Here is a 14,298-nt window from a genome sequence, read left to right as displayed (position 1 = left end):
GTCGACTTTAATTAAGTTAAGATCGTCTGTTGGGTTAGACGTCGAACTTAGGACGCGTCGAACCAATCAACTGAATCAGACCAAAAAGAAATTTTAGCCGGCCAGCGGGTGTTTCTCCCGAACGAGGCTAAATATACATTATCGTCTGAAGCAGACGGATAGAACGTCTAAAGATCGTCTCCGGGACAAACGTCGATCTTCACGTACGACGAACTAAACTAATGAATTAAAAGTTTGTATGAGAATCTATATTTATTTCGTACTATAGGCGACCTTTCATTCCGATCTGTCAGCGGAAAAACAAGATTCCTTCGAAACATCAGCGGAGCAGTTGGTAAGCACATCCCTGTACTCTCTGTACTATTGACACCTAGTGAGGGAGCTAAATAAATGAGAATACAATTGAATACAATGATAGTACAGTTATATTGTAGAAAGACAATGCAGTGGTAATTACTTCACGTAGCTCAGATACATGAGGGACTTTAAGATCCAAAGACGCGAAGGTAAGGAGAACGTCGCTTAAAAACGTGCAAAAACGGCAAAGAAATGTACTAATAAGCATGATGCACGTGCAAAGTTATTGTTTTGCTTATAAAACCTATTGTTTTTTTACTTTCTCGTTGCCTTCCGCTTCGTTGGATGTATTGCTACGCGAAACATACTTGCGACAGTATGTCAATCGTCGCTCTGACCTCAATGCAAAACAAAGAAAGACAGGGAAAAAATGAAAACAAGAATTCATAGGAACGTGGAATTAGTGGCACTGGAAAGACAATCATGATTCTTGAATTGTCTTTGCAGATATCCGAGATTAGCCACGACAGTGTATCTGTTGTTTTTTCTCTCGATGATAAAACGTCCTCCACGGTAAGGTATCTTATGATACATTGGCGCATCTGTAGGCGGAAAACGCTACTGTCGGGTGCACACTAATACTAGGCGGACACCTTTCACTTCTACTGTATGGGAACTTTTTTTTAAGACAGACACACCATGTATTGGACACGACTGTAAGGTAGCCCTGTTAATTGGACACCCATTAAGGTCGAGCAGACAGCCCCTTAATGTGGATGCACTGTAAGATATATAGACACCACTCTAATCCGAGGTACCCCTCCAATAAAGGCTCTTCTGTAAGTCGACACCCTTGTAGGCTGGTTGCCTCCGTGAGCCATTGTAAGGTGGACAGCCCTGTAAGCGGACGGACAAAGAAACTAGGGAGTTTAAGCAACAACGACGGCAACGGCTAGGAAAACCTTACTTAAAAAGTGAATTTGCGCTGCCTCAAACTTAATCGCGCTTATTCCATCTCGTTTAATTCGTCAAATGTTGGCTTTTTTTTGGAATTGCATTCTAACGGACTGCATCAAAGTTCAGGAAACGAAAAAGAAAGTTGTTGTCTTGTGTTCCCGTCCTCGACAAAACGTGAAATTACTACGGCGGTTTCACGTTGTAGTCGTGCAACGACGGCAGAGAAATGTACAAAAAAGCGTGATGCACGTGCAAAGTTGTTGTTTTGCTAATCTAAACCTATTCCTTTTTCGTCGTTCTCATTGCCGTCGCCGTCGTCGTTACTAAGGAACTTAAGATGGAGACGTTTTTGGGGCGACGGCAACTTCAACCGGACGTGACGTCATGATTTGTGCAAAATTGCGCATGCTCTTGCTCACGACATTGTCGTCGTGCTAAGCCGTCGTGCTCCAGTCGGCGACGTGAAACTGGTCTGTTTGGCGTTGTGGCGAGAACGTGAGTATTTAACTCTCATTTCAATCAGGTTAGTTGCATTTAGCAACCAGAATTTTGCAGATTATCGTCCTTAAATTGTCCTTGTTTTCTGTGAGTCACATTTCAAGCTCGATTTCCAAGCTCTGCCATCTAAACGTACATCTTTATAATGTTTCTATGTTTCATGTCACAGAGTCAAGATGCAATCTGATCCAATATGGCGAACAGCAAACCGTAAGTGAGTTTTACATGGACAAAATTGTCCTAAGAGCCAAATGAAAGTATCCGGACAAAAAATATGAACTCCGATATTTTAATTGTGTGTTTTTAGCTCACTTTTTTCGTTAGAGTATCGTATAAATGAAACGTATGTATTGGAAATTGTTTAGAATTGTTGGTAATACCACGTACTAACATGGGAATACTGAAATAAAGTTGTTGTTGTTGCATGCAAGCAATTAAGCATTGATTCTCTTAGTTCTTTATGCGAAGCCATATTTTCCTCTTCGGTAGTCTTCCAAGGCGCCGTCCTCCTGAGTTCACTGCGATCTTAATGTTCGAATTTTGGAGGGAAGCGACGGCTACCTCTGTTCCATGATTGCTCTGCCAGTCCAGTCGCCGTCGCCCCGAAGCGTCTCTATCTTAAGTTCCCTACTTAAGCTCCCTACCCGTGCGAAAATGTGTGCAGTTTTATAATTGGTGTTCGGCTTGATTAAATCATTTACCACTTGCAAAACATGTTTTGGGAGGAGCCACCTTCAATTTAAGCACAGTTTCTGACAGGACATTTATTTGACGGAAAAAAACGCAAAATAATTGTAAAGCAGACACATCTACTCCTCTGTATGAAAGGCCTAACCTTGGTGGCTGTCTTTTACTAACCATGAACTATGATGCTTTTCTTTGCTTCAGGTTTGCGTACCAACATCCGTGATGCAGTTTGCACAAGAAATCGCACGAAAATGCAATCATTGTCACGTGAAAGATCTTAGGTTGATAATTGCTAGATTTTCAAACTGCAGAAAGAACTTCACTGATTTCAAGGTTGGTTGAGGTGTCGTTAAACCCGGGGCCCGTGTAGTGATGGTCACGCTCGATATGTAGTTTAAAATTTGCTTACCAGGACGAGGCGTGTTTAGTTTAACTGATAACAAAAGTTGTCTGTTATAAGTCGAGAAATCTAGGGTATTATTTATTTATTTATTTACTTATTTATGTATTTATTCTCACGCATTTTCAAATTACAGTTCCACCCGCAAAAAGCAAAAGCTTACCAAGGCCGGTGGAGATTCGTTATTGTTTGTAGGAGATCCTTGTTAATATTAGCTTACCCAAGTCAATTCACAGACTCGCTTACTTTATCCCTCGCGTAGCTTAGTGCAGCATCAATAGTACGCGTGCATCCCAAACTATATGGCTCCTCGTTAAATGCTGTGCTCGCTTGTACGACTCTGTCAAGCTGCAATTCATAGGAATTGCCGTAGGGTTTGGAAAATGCTAGGTGGTATCGGCTTTCCAGTCCTGTGTGTTTGTGTGTGGTTACTCATCGACTCATCTTTTTTTCCAGTTAACTAAGGTTGAACAAGTTTTTCACGTTTTACGAAACATATATTTATATATTTATTTTTTGCCACTCGACAGCTGGCTATAGGGGAAATGAAGTCATTTGTTGATAAACAGGGTGTTAATTGTTTTGGTGTATTTGTCAGCCTAGGCCTCAATAATCAAAAGGTACAGTAAATTATTCATTTTACCTCTTCGTAGCGAACTTCACAGGAATATTTAAGAATTACATAGTCTAACAACTTCGATGTTGGTTGCTGGTGTGAAAATCTGTAGTATATTTACAGGCCCTAGGAGAGTGTTACCACATGTATTTATAAAAATTAACGGTGACTTCCCAATGCCCACTGTTACGTAGAGTTCAGAAGGGTTCTAGAATGACGCTATGCAAGCAGAGGTTTCTCTGTTGCATGGCTTTTAGTGTTTACGAAGTCGTTCGCGTCGCTTGTAAGTCGCGTAGTTTGTTTGCTTACGCCCCGTAAATCCCGTGTTGTAACCACTGAAAGCTATCCTGTATTTCCATAGGAAAATCAAGACAATTCAAAGCTGGCGGAAAAGGCAGCCGAATTGACCATCGGGGCCTTGCTGGATGTGCCCCCAATATTTAATGGACAGACTTTCGATACAATCACGTGACAGACGCGTCCTTCAAAGCAGTCTCCATTTTTCGTGCAAGTCAATTGAATTTATGTTTTCGCTTTTGGAGAATATGAAGGCTCACATAGCGACAGAAAACTCCTTGGTCGGCTGGGTACATACTAACTGTTGCTACGCGATGGGTAACCTACGAAGGGGATGTGTGGGATCTGTTGACGATGGACAGCTATCAACAAAAATAGATCAAGGTAGCATGAGACAGAGAAACATTTAAAATGAATCTTTCATTTTGCTACCAAATTGTTGGCTTTAGCAGGGAAAAGCCACGCAAGTTTTTCTTTTTTTTTATCCTTGAAGGCGACCTAAATAGATTGTTAGAAAAATCCTTTTCAGTGCTAAGCTAATCTGTTGAAGTAAAGTGGTTATACAAACTGAGCGCTAGAATAATGATCATTTTTAACCGGATTTTCTTTTCTGAAAGTTCAGATAAACTGTGTGTTGAGAGTAACCATCCGTTGGTAGGGGTGAAGAGGTGAACGACTGATACAAAGCTTTTGCTAATATTAGAATGGCTCTGTTGCTGCTGCAAAAGATTTTAGTGGAAATGCTTTTAATTTCATAAAAATATCTTTCGCCCTTAGGATATTAGGTGAGTTAAGCTAAATTAGAAATTAGCTTCATGGAAGCTAATTTATTTATTGAGCTGTAAAAATAAGTGGTTTTAAGTCAAATGTAAATAAAACTTAGAGATAAAGAAAGTGATTATTGGATATTTTCGGCTAGAAAGAAATTCTTTTTGTCACGGCACCTTTTTTTCTTTTCATAAAATTCAGTTTGTAAAATATTATAAATATAAAAAAGCAACTTGCAAGGACTCCCAGGGACGTCTCATTGGAGTGGCAGCCGTGACTCAGCATAGGTTTTCTTTCAAAGACTAAAAAGTTTGAACAATGTTATACAGCATAAAGAATAGTACCACTCAAAACTACTGCTAAAGAGTGTTCATTTGAATTGTCATCATGACTACTGGATTTCGTCCACAGACTCAGAAGAGTTAAACTACCTTCAGAACTTTATTAACTTTCCGTCTACAAACTCGTAAGCTAGAATAGCTAGCTATAGCTACATAATGTATCACTAAACACTAAAACACATCGCTGTTGATTTACCAATACGAGCTAGGAGCAAGTGATATTTTTCTCACATATGTCAGCTCATATGTTATTTTCTGCCAAAAGAAAATGAAGCTGCCATTATAGACCCGTAGAAAGGTAAACAACCATTTTAGAGCACTTAGTGAAACAATACTAAACACACGAACGCACGTTAAATCAAGTGTGATTTAGAACAGATGATTAAATAGGTGGTATCAACTTACTTGAGTAATTATGGCAATTTTAAGAAAAAAAACGTTTCAGTAGAATCAGAAAACAGCGATATTTGATGGCAACGAATACTAACTTCGTGGGCGTTGATGGGTGAGCTTGGTCCTGTTGCGAAAGTCCCGATATTAACAGACACAAAATGCTGTTTTTGTTTATATTCAAGATGGTCAGGTCTCAATAGTGTTACAGATACTATTATTAAACTATCAGTTCAAAACACAAAATAGACTGATTTCTTAGCTAGGACAGGCGCTTTTATTCCCTAGATTTTGATTTGAATATTTGATAAAAGTTACACTTTAGGGAATTGGCCCTTGGAAGAACGGGAGGTCCCAGGTTCGATCCACGGGCCTGGGCCAGCACAAGGGCCAACACGACTATGTGTGCACGAGGGGCAAGGAAGGCACCGTCAGGGGTTAGTGAGAGGTCTTCGGCGCGCGAGGTCCCGAGTTCGATCCCCGGTGGCATTACATCTTTGTTTCAAGACTTCTCTCCTTTCTGTGTAGCTTTAACTAGCTTTAAATACCCTTAAAACGTACCCTTTACGTGGAAAATAGTGTACAAAGACAATTTTGTGAACACATAATCTACACCTTTTAGTATGTTTACAGTCCGATTGAATGACATAAGGATGTCAACCATGCATATAACGCGAGGAGAAACTCAAAGAGTTAGTAAATAAACCAAGTTCCTTGTGTCAAATATATTCTGTTGTTTAAACACCTCTGATGTGAAAAGGCAACAGCTGAGTAATTGGAAATTGAGTAGAATGGAGTGGTACAAGCGAAAACAACACTTGCAAGTTCCCACAATCACTTATAAAATAACAGGCAACGGGATGAGAATTGTCATTGATCTTGTGCTGCATTGAAGAGAATCGAAGTGGCCTGGCCCAGATAGGGGTAAGTGATTGTATAAAACTTATAGTATTACAATTGCTTTTGAAATTACTTGGAAAGGATTCCTTGACTTATATGTGACCTCACTGAGCAAATCAACTTGTTGATATTCAGTTGCAAACTTTAAAAGAACTGTTACGAAGAATTTCAGAGCCACCATAACTTCTTAAAAAGCAAGTGGCACAGTTCGCACGGGTTTTCTGAAATTTGACAGTGTTTTTGGTTCCGGCAAACTTGTTCACCACATGCAGTGAAATGAATAATACTAATGCAGGGGGAGGGGGAGGGGGGACTAAATGTGGACTTCAAGGGCCCGTTGTGCCCCACGTTTACTCGCGGTCTCCTTACTCTAATAACTCTTTTTTAAATACTTTACGCTATCACTATATATATTCATTTCGTGCGAAAACTATAGTATTTTCCAGTTTTGAACATTTTTTTTTGTCAAGTCACCAGTGGCTTTTTGAAAGCATTGTATAACGTTACCTCTTCAAAGTCATTAAAACAGCCGTTTTTGCGTGTTGAAACATTTTCACTTCTATTTTTAGGCCTCCGAACTGTATAATGGATATCCCAAGGTTAATAGCGGTCTTGTTAATTGTTTCTGTGGTAACACAGCTGTCGCTCAGCGCACTTCTGTCCTACGAAGCCCAAGATACAGTTCTTGATCTAATGACCGAGAAAGGCTTCAGTGGCCTGGTAACCACCAACCTGCTAATGAAAGACGGACCACGGCCTATTTACCGCAAGGACCTGGGCACAAATCATATCGCCTACTATGAAATCCTAAGCGGTGACGGGAAGGATTTCTATCTTCTATCAGCTGGTTCCAAAACCGGTGATAACCGGTTTGTGGAGAGCGGTGAGATCAATGCTACTGCTCAGCAATACCGACCAACTGATGCGCTAAACATTCAAGCAAGAAAGAATGGCCAGAGTTGTTACAGGCATTACCGTCTTAGCCAGGCTGGGTTGTACATGTGTGAAGATCAGCGTGGAACTCCTGTCGCCGCCACGTATAACTGGACTTCAAACGCGCCGGTTAGTCTGTAATTTTTGCAATTTTTGGAATTAAAAGCCCGGGGGGAATTCCATATGAAAGGGGTGGGGATGCTCGTCGGAAATTTTTCATTAAACCCCCTAAAGGAGACCAATCTGGGCGTGGCCTAACCTTTTTTTGACTCCTAAAAGAGACCATTTTAAAACACAAACAAATAAAAATTACAGCGTCGACTTTTAATGATAGCAAAGACATCATCATCGAATACTTTTACCAATGCGTTGTTTTAAAAGGCATCGTCATAAATCTTAAGTTTATCATATTCGCTCATTGTATCTTTGGCATGTAGTGAAAAAGCAAACTTGAAAATGTTGAAAAGAACTGTAACTGCAATATATCATTAAACAATATCGAGGCATCATATACTATTTACTACGAAGGTTGAAAGTTGGTAGTGGTCAGTCAAATTTTGTATCTACCCCTTTGCACGTAGTTTACGAGTTTCCTATTACTATAACAATGGACAAAGACATTTTGTTACAATTTTCTTTAGGTATTGGTGTTATAGACTAACTTTGATTACAGTAAATCGAGTAAGTAAAACGAATTGAAAATATATAGTTTATAATTTTTTTTATGTATTTCTTCGCGTGCAAACCGGCCTAAAAGTGACCTTTAAGGCTAAATATAATGGCGTTTTGCCCTTTAGTTAATTGAGACCAATCCGAAATTTCAAAGCGAGACGACAAGCATCCCCGCCCCTTTTATATGGGAGTCACCCTCCGGGATTAAAAGGTACCTCTATCTGGAGGCTTACTACATTTTTCTCCACTGCCGCAACAAAAATAATGACTGCCGTCATACCTTTAAGAAAAACAATCTCACCAGCAAGACAATCCGAGCTCAGGGCTGCAGCCAGACGACTTATTTTTATGATTATGATTATTATATTATAATCAGTTTTTCATTGTTATTTATTAATGTTTGTTTTCGATGAAAAGTTAGTTCATTCTTCGTCGTATAACAGAGCCAGCCTATATACTAAATACACTGACACTGATTATTGTACCAGTCTATTCGTTTTGTTTCATCTATATTAGATGAGTTTTTTTTTTCTCAGAATCCTTTATCTCAGACAAAAAATACCAATTTTAAAAATATTAAAAATACTTAAGAGTTAAATGAGATTCAAGCAAAAAATTGCTAACTTTTTTCTTGAATTTTGTACAATATTTTCGTAATTTTTCTATGCGCACGGAGACTGGAAATTAGTTGTGTATTCATTTTCAGGTTAATACATCGCAGTGGAAAAGTTTAGCTGGAATGGTAAAGTTAAGTCTTGCAGACTTTAACAAAGAATGGAAAGAGCTCTCGTACGAAGTTGGCGAGGAAGGTGAATGAGCGAGCCTCAAGTACAAACAGAATGTAAAGAAAGAAGAAAGATACGGAGAAGATGTTTTGGAGGCAGGATCTAAGGCCAGGGTGTCTCTGGGATTGCGCTTCCAGTCTAAGGTATCTCCAAGGATACTGTTCTCTGGTACAGGTGGCAAAAAAAGTGATCTTACAAACGCTGAATGGCAGAAGAGACTTTGTCAAGTCCTGAGGAATGGTGAGTTGTGGCTTTTCAATACGTAGCACATTTAGACATGGGAGAGTTTAAGACACTCTCTTCCCCAGAGGCCGCGATCCTTTTGTTTAGGACGCTGACCAAAAAGGATCGCGGCCTCTGGGAACAAGGATAAGTTTAAGATAGCACGACGGCGACAGCGGCAAAAACATCACGTGATCACTACAAAAGTGAATTCGCGTTCTTTGAGATTTCATCATGATTATTCAAACTTGGTCGTGACTCTGTCAAACCTAGACAAACTCTCCTCAGTGGAGTTCAAAGAATAAAAAATCTGCTGTTGTGACATGATATTTACGAGAAATATTCTTCATCACCAGGGGCCAATTTAATAAAACTTTTGCACGACGTTTAATTTAATACAACTGCACCTATTGTGTTAAGGTCTAAAAACAGTAGCTACACTTGTAAATTACCCTTGTTATAGTTTTATTAACTGAATTGGCCCCACTTTTTCGAACGTCACTGATGCCGGGTCCGCGACAGGATGGGTTCCGCTCTGTGCAACGTTCAAGAAATTGTTGGTGACGAAGAATATTTCTCTGTAAGGAGAAAACATATGCAAGTCCCGAAAGAGGGGGAGGAAAATTCGTCGTCTCCATGAAACGTGGTGAAATTAGGTATTTTCACGTTATAGTCGTGCAGTAAAGGATAACAAATGTACCATAGAGTGTGATGCGCGTGCGATGTTATTGTTTTGCTATTGCTGTTTTGACGTTCTCGTTGCCGTAAACTGGGAGGAGTGTAAGCTTAGAGTTTAAGGAGTAGGCGGTAGAAAATGGTCAAGCAAAAAGCTTTCCTGTCCCCCACCCCGTCCCTCTCTCGCTCCGCATTGATAGTCGCGTCCAGTTCCTTGTTAACCCCTTATCCCAAACTAAGAACGAAAACTAAACAAAAATAGTAATAAAATTGAGGTGCAGGAAAAATTTATTATGCGATATTTTTTCAACATAACAAGAGCACAACGCTAAAGAGTTAACCTTGCAAGAATTTTGGAAGTAACCTTTTATGGTTATCTTGGTCAAAAATTGCTCGTAATCTGTCAAAAAAAAGGTGCAATGTTTTCTGTAATGAATTGTTCTCATGTTTGTTTACTGTACGTAAATTTCAGTTTGTGCCGGTCGCGACCTGACTGTGGTGAACAGCCAACTATTTTTCGTCGCTCGGAATGGTATTAATTATTTTGAGCTGGCCATTCACCAAGATCACCTTACAGTACAGAAAGTGCTCATGAACACAGACGTCAGTTTTAGGATTCAAGTGACTCTAGCCGATGGAACGGTGGTAGAAAAACGTTTTGGCATAGAGACGAACTACACCTCTCGGACCAAACGTTGGAGTTCGTGGTCCTACTGGAGTATCTACTCCCCGCATTTGTTTCCAAACTACAACCAACACAGATGCTGTGGATGTTATAGTGGCTGCGGACCAGTGGCCTGGGCACAGATATTTGCTTATTATGACAGGTAAATTAAATAACAATTATTCACCGAAGTGGAGGTGGCTAGTCATGGTATTTACCGAACTGCGAAGCAGTGAGGTAAATATCCACGACTAGCCACCGACACTGAGGTGAATAATTGTTTTAGTATATACTAAAACAGTGAGATAATTGAGCACAAAAATGATGATTTTTAACTCAAATACTGTTGCCAACGATTACAATTTTGGCGCGTATGACTGAGCGGCCGCGGCCGTCGCTTTTTCTTGCCGACAATTAAAAATTTTGAAGGCATTTGTTTAGCTCTTGCGGGGAAATTTCTTCAAAAGGAGTTGTGAATTCTTTTTGTATTTAAAATCATTCTATAAAAAAAGATTATTAAATTTAGCTTTAAGCTTATTTATGAACAACCCAACTATAAATAAAGTAACGCAAGACTTACTAGTAAACTTAATTTGCATTTGTAGACAAAAAAATTCTTCACCGGTTTTATCGATAAATTCGTGTCAAAAAGACAAAGCTTTACCTGTTAAAACTTCCAATCCGAACTTCGTCACCTTCTTCGTGTATTTCGGAAACAGCTTGCTTGATTAGTTGTGAAATTTCTTTGTTTGTTTACGGTAGCAAACCGGGAAGGCATTTTGCTCGCAACTTACGCGAGTTTGGCGTCGCTCGCTCGGAGGGACTGGAGTTGAATCAGTGAATAGTGCAGGATATTCACTGTTTGAGTAGCCAATCAGAGCGCGCGAAAAACACTATCCACTGTTTTAGTATATACTAAAGCTCGTTATTAGCGTATCGCCCCATTCTCGTCCCCAGAGCCCGTCGTTTCTTGGTTACGAATTAAGCCGAGTGGCTTAGGGACGAGAATGCGTATCGCTCCATATAAGGTAGTCCAGTTACATTTTACCTGTGGAATCTGGAATCCTGGGTGCTGGAATCCGGAATTCAGCTCAAGGATCCCGGAATCAAGTACCTGGAATCTGGAATCTACGGAGTGAAATCCCTGGAATCCAGTATCCAAGGCTCTCTTGGATAGCCTTACATAGGGCGAAGTATGTTTCATCTCCTGTTACTTCATTACACTCTAAATCAGAAAGATCTGTTTTAGCCCTAAAAATAGGGCCGTTTCGGTGAGTAAAATACAGTCCTATTTTTGAGTCTAATTTGGCTCCCTTAAATCGGGGCCAATACAGTCCAATTAGCTAGGGCTGATTTGGTCCCAGGGCTGAAATGGACCCTACCGTGGACTGGAATAGCCTTTTGATTGAGCTTTTCTGGCCTAAATTGTGCTCAAATGGCTCCAGGAAGGGCTGAATCAGACTTTGGCCTGCAGGGCTGAATTGACACTTAAAGGCTGAAACAGATCTTTTCAATTTTCAGTGTAGATAAGATTTTCCTCTACCTGGTATTCAAAGGAAGCCTCTTTGACAGTAATTTCACATGATACTACCGTTTAATATATTTCTTGTTTATTATACTGTACAAGGATACTTCAAACTTCATTGAGTCTGTAGACAAAATCCTATTGGTGGATGTGACCATTCAAATGAAAGTTACTGGGCAGTGCTTTTACCTGTTGCTATTTGTTTTCGGTTAGCTCCGATCCTGCCTTAAGCTATATATTTAAAATCAGGGCGTATAACCTGTCAATGTGGGTAACCTAGGATTTTCGCTAGTGTTACTCCTAACAACTAGCTGAACCGATCACTTCTACGCCAAATGGGAGAAAACCTTGGCCTCAGTTGTCTTTATTGACGAACTTATCCTTATTTATTTAACAGATTGGCACATCTCTCGTCATCATACGGATATAATAAGAAGCTCTATCAAGGCTATTACGGTGTTTCTGGGAGCTCTGCATACCAGCCACCCTGGTACACTGTAAGTAGATACTCACAGGCTTGAAACAAATTATCTAGCGACCAGGCTCCAATTGATCAAAGGGTGTATAACGCCGCTATCCACTGAATAAGTCCCTATCCAGTGGATAACGCAATTCGTTTCCCTGAAAAAAATATTGTTCCTCTCATCAAAGTGTTCAAAACTCACGCGCAGCCACGAGCCGCAATAACATGGCATTAACAGTTTTTAAGGCCATTTCCGTTGAATTTTCTAGGAAGATCACCTGCGCGAGAAAGAAAACCAAATAGCCGAACCATCGCGTCATTCGATGGTTTATACTCTTATCGAACATGGCTCTCGACCAATTAGCGCTCGGGAAATCGGTCGTGCTGATGGAAAACGCGCACCGATGGATAACGCTATTCAACGTTTGAAAAACCAGGATCAGATTTCAAACCTTGAGTTGCGGCCTCCTTTGTCTTAAACCTTTTTCGTATCTTTATCAAACAGCCCAGATATTACGTTGAAAATATCCGCGCGCAGGTCGATACTTTCTGCTTATTTGGAGGCGGAGCGACAACACACTGGGATATGACCGACAGCAAGCTGTGGAACTGGTACCTAGCCCGACAGAGTCCCTTGGGAGGTAGCCTGTTGTCCTACACGAGTTGGTGGTCCAGTCTCCCTGGGATATATCGCCCTTGGATTAGAAACTCCGCAATCAATGCCGTCAAGGCCCGGTATCCTGCCATCGTGGGGATCTGGGTCGGCTCATCTCAGCATTACGCCGTTGCTACTAGATACCGATCAAGGTGAGAATGTTTTATTGATTTATGTGGCTGAGATAAAGTTAAATTCAAGTCATGATCAGTTCGCCCAGTTGTATCTATCGGGTGGCACGTGACCTAGCCGACACCTACTGCGGTTGCATTTATGCACACTAGATCATACTTTCCTCCACACCGTATTTCAGATGATTTTCTATTGAACGTGCACGCTATTCCAGCAAGACAAAGGACCAAATCTCCTGAGAATATTATGCTAGGTACACTGAGGCAACACAACAAACTAGCTAATAAGGCCATTTGCTTTCACGTACTGATAGTTTCAATGCATCATTGTCAAAATTACATTTGCTTTCAACTACGAGCGCAAACGTAGATTATAAGAATAGTTAAAAAGACAAGTTGTATGTTTGAACAATATCAAAAATACACTGCACCACTACTCATGATTTCAGTTCATAAAGTTAGCGCTAGCCCGGCACACCCCCTGGTAGGGCTGTGGCTGAGTTCTCAGGTTGCCGGGTCAGGGTATGTGCTGTTAGTTGGCGGACAATTGAACAGCAAGGGATTTCTTTTGGTTCTATTTTCAGTCTTAGTAGTCTTGACTCCTATGAAAATAGGCGTGGTCATGCCCATAGTAGCCTTGGGAAATCCCCGGTACTGAATGACAGCTGCCGTTTCTCGAAAGTCCCGATAACTTTTCGGGCCCGAAGGCACATTTTGAAATCAAAACTACTTGAATAGTAGCAAACTTCCTAGCTCACTAACAGTCAATTTTGCTTCGCTAACTGATAGTTTCAATGCATCATTGTCAAAATTATTGAAACTTTGATCTTGAACGCAAACACGGCAAACACAAAACAGCTTTTCGGGCTCGAAAAGTTAGCGGGACGTTCGAGAAACGGGCCCCCTGGTCTGACACCACAACCAATGCGTTTTTTACTTTTCAGATACAAGAAATGGCGAATCTGCTTTTGGTTTTTCGGTTGGCATTGTGGTCCGTGGATCTACCGTTATGATCATGAGTGGTACCTGCATATGGGATGGGGAGGCAGTGGAAACACCTGGCGGAAGGCAAAGGCATTCTCTGCCTTTGTCGCTAGAAAATAACCGGTTGCACTGGAAACAACCGGACTGGACATGAAGAAACCAAGGTCGTCATATTTTAGTTTATTTGTGAAAGCCCTGTTGCTTCAGCAGAAATCGTGTAACGATTTTATTAAAAGTAGATGCGACCTTCATGATATTTGACTTGTTGATGTATATTTGATAAAATTTTCCCGAGTTACAAAAATGAATTTTTGGCTGTCCGCTTCAAAATTGCAAACTTGACACTCAATGAACCTCTGATGTAACTATAACGTTCCCTCCTTTAGACAATCCATGTCGTTGCAGCTCTTAAATCCTATTTATAGTTGCTTTGAATAA

At 40.5% G+C, this 14,298-nt stretch overlaps 1 pseudogene; it reads left to right on the top strand.

Moving 5' to 3' along the window:
* The first annotated feature begins 6,725 nt into the window (after positions 1-6,725).
* On the top strand, positions 6,726-14,116 carry LOC140929531 (uncharacterized; annotated as a pseudogene).
* Positions 14,117-14,298: the final 182 nt, after the last annotated feature.

Source organism: Porites lutea, chromosome 3 (genome assembly GCF_958299795.1).
Source record: "Porites lutea chromosome 3, jaPorLute2.1, whole genome shotgun sequence".
NCBI classification, from domain to species: Eukaryota; Metazoa; Cnidaria; class Anthozoa; order Scleractinia; family Poritidae; genus Porites; species Porites lutea.
This window is presented reverse-complemented; position numbering and strand designations above follow the sequence as displayed.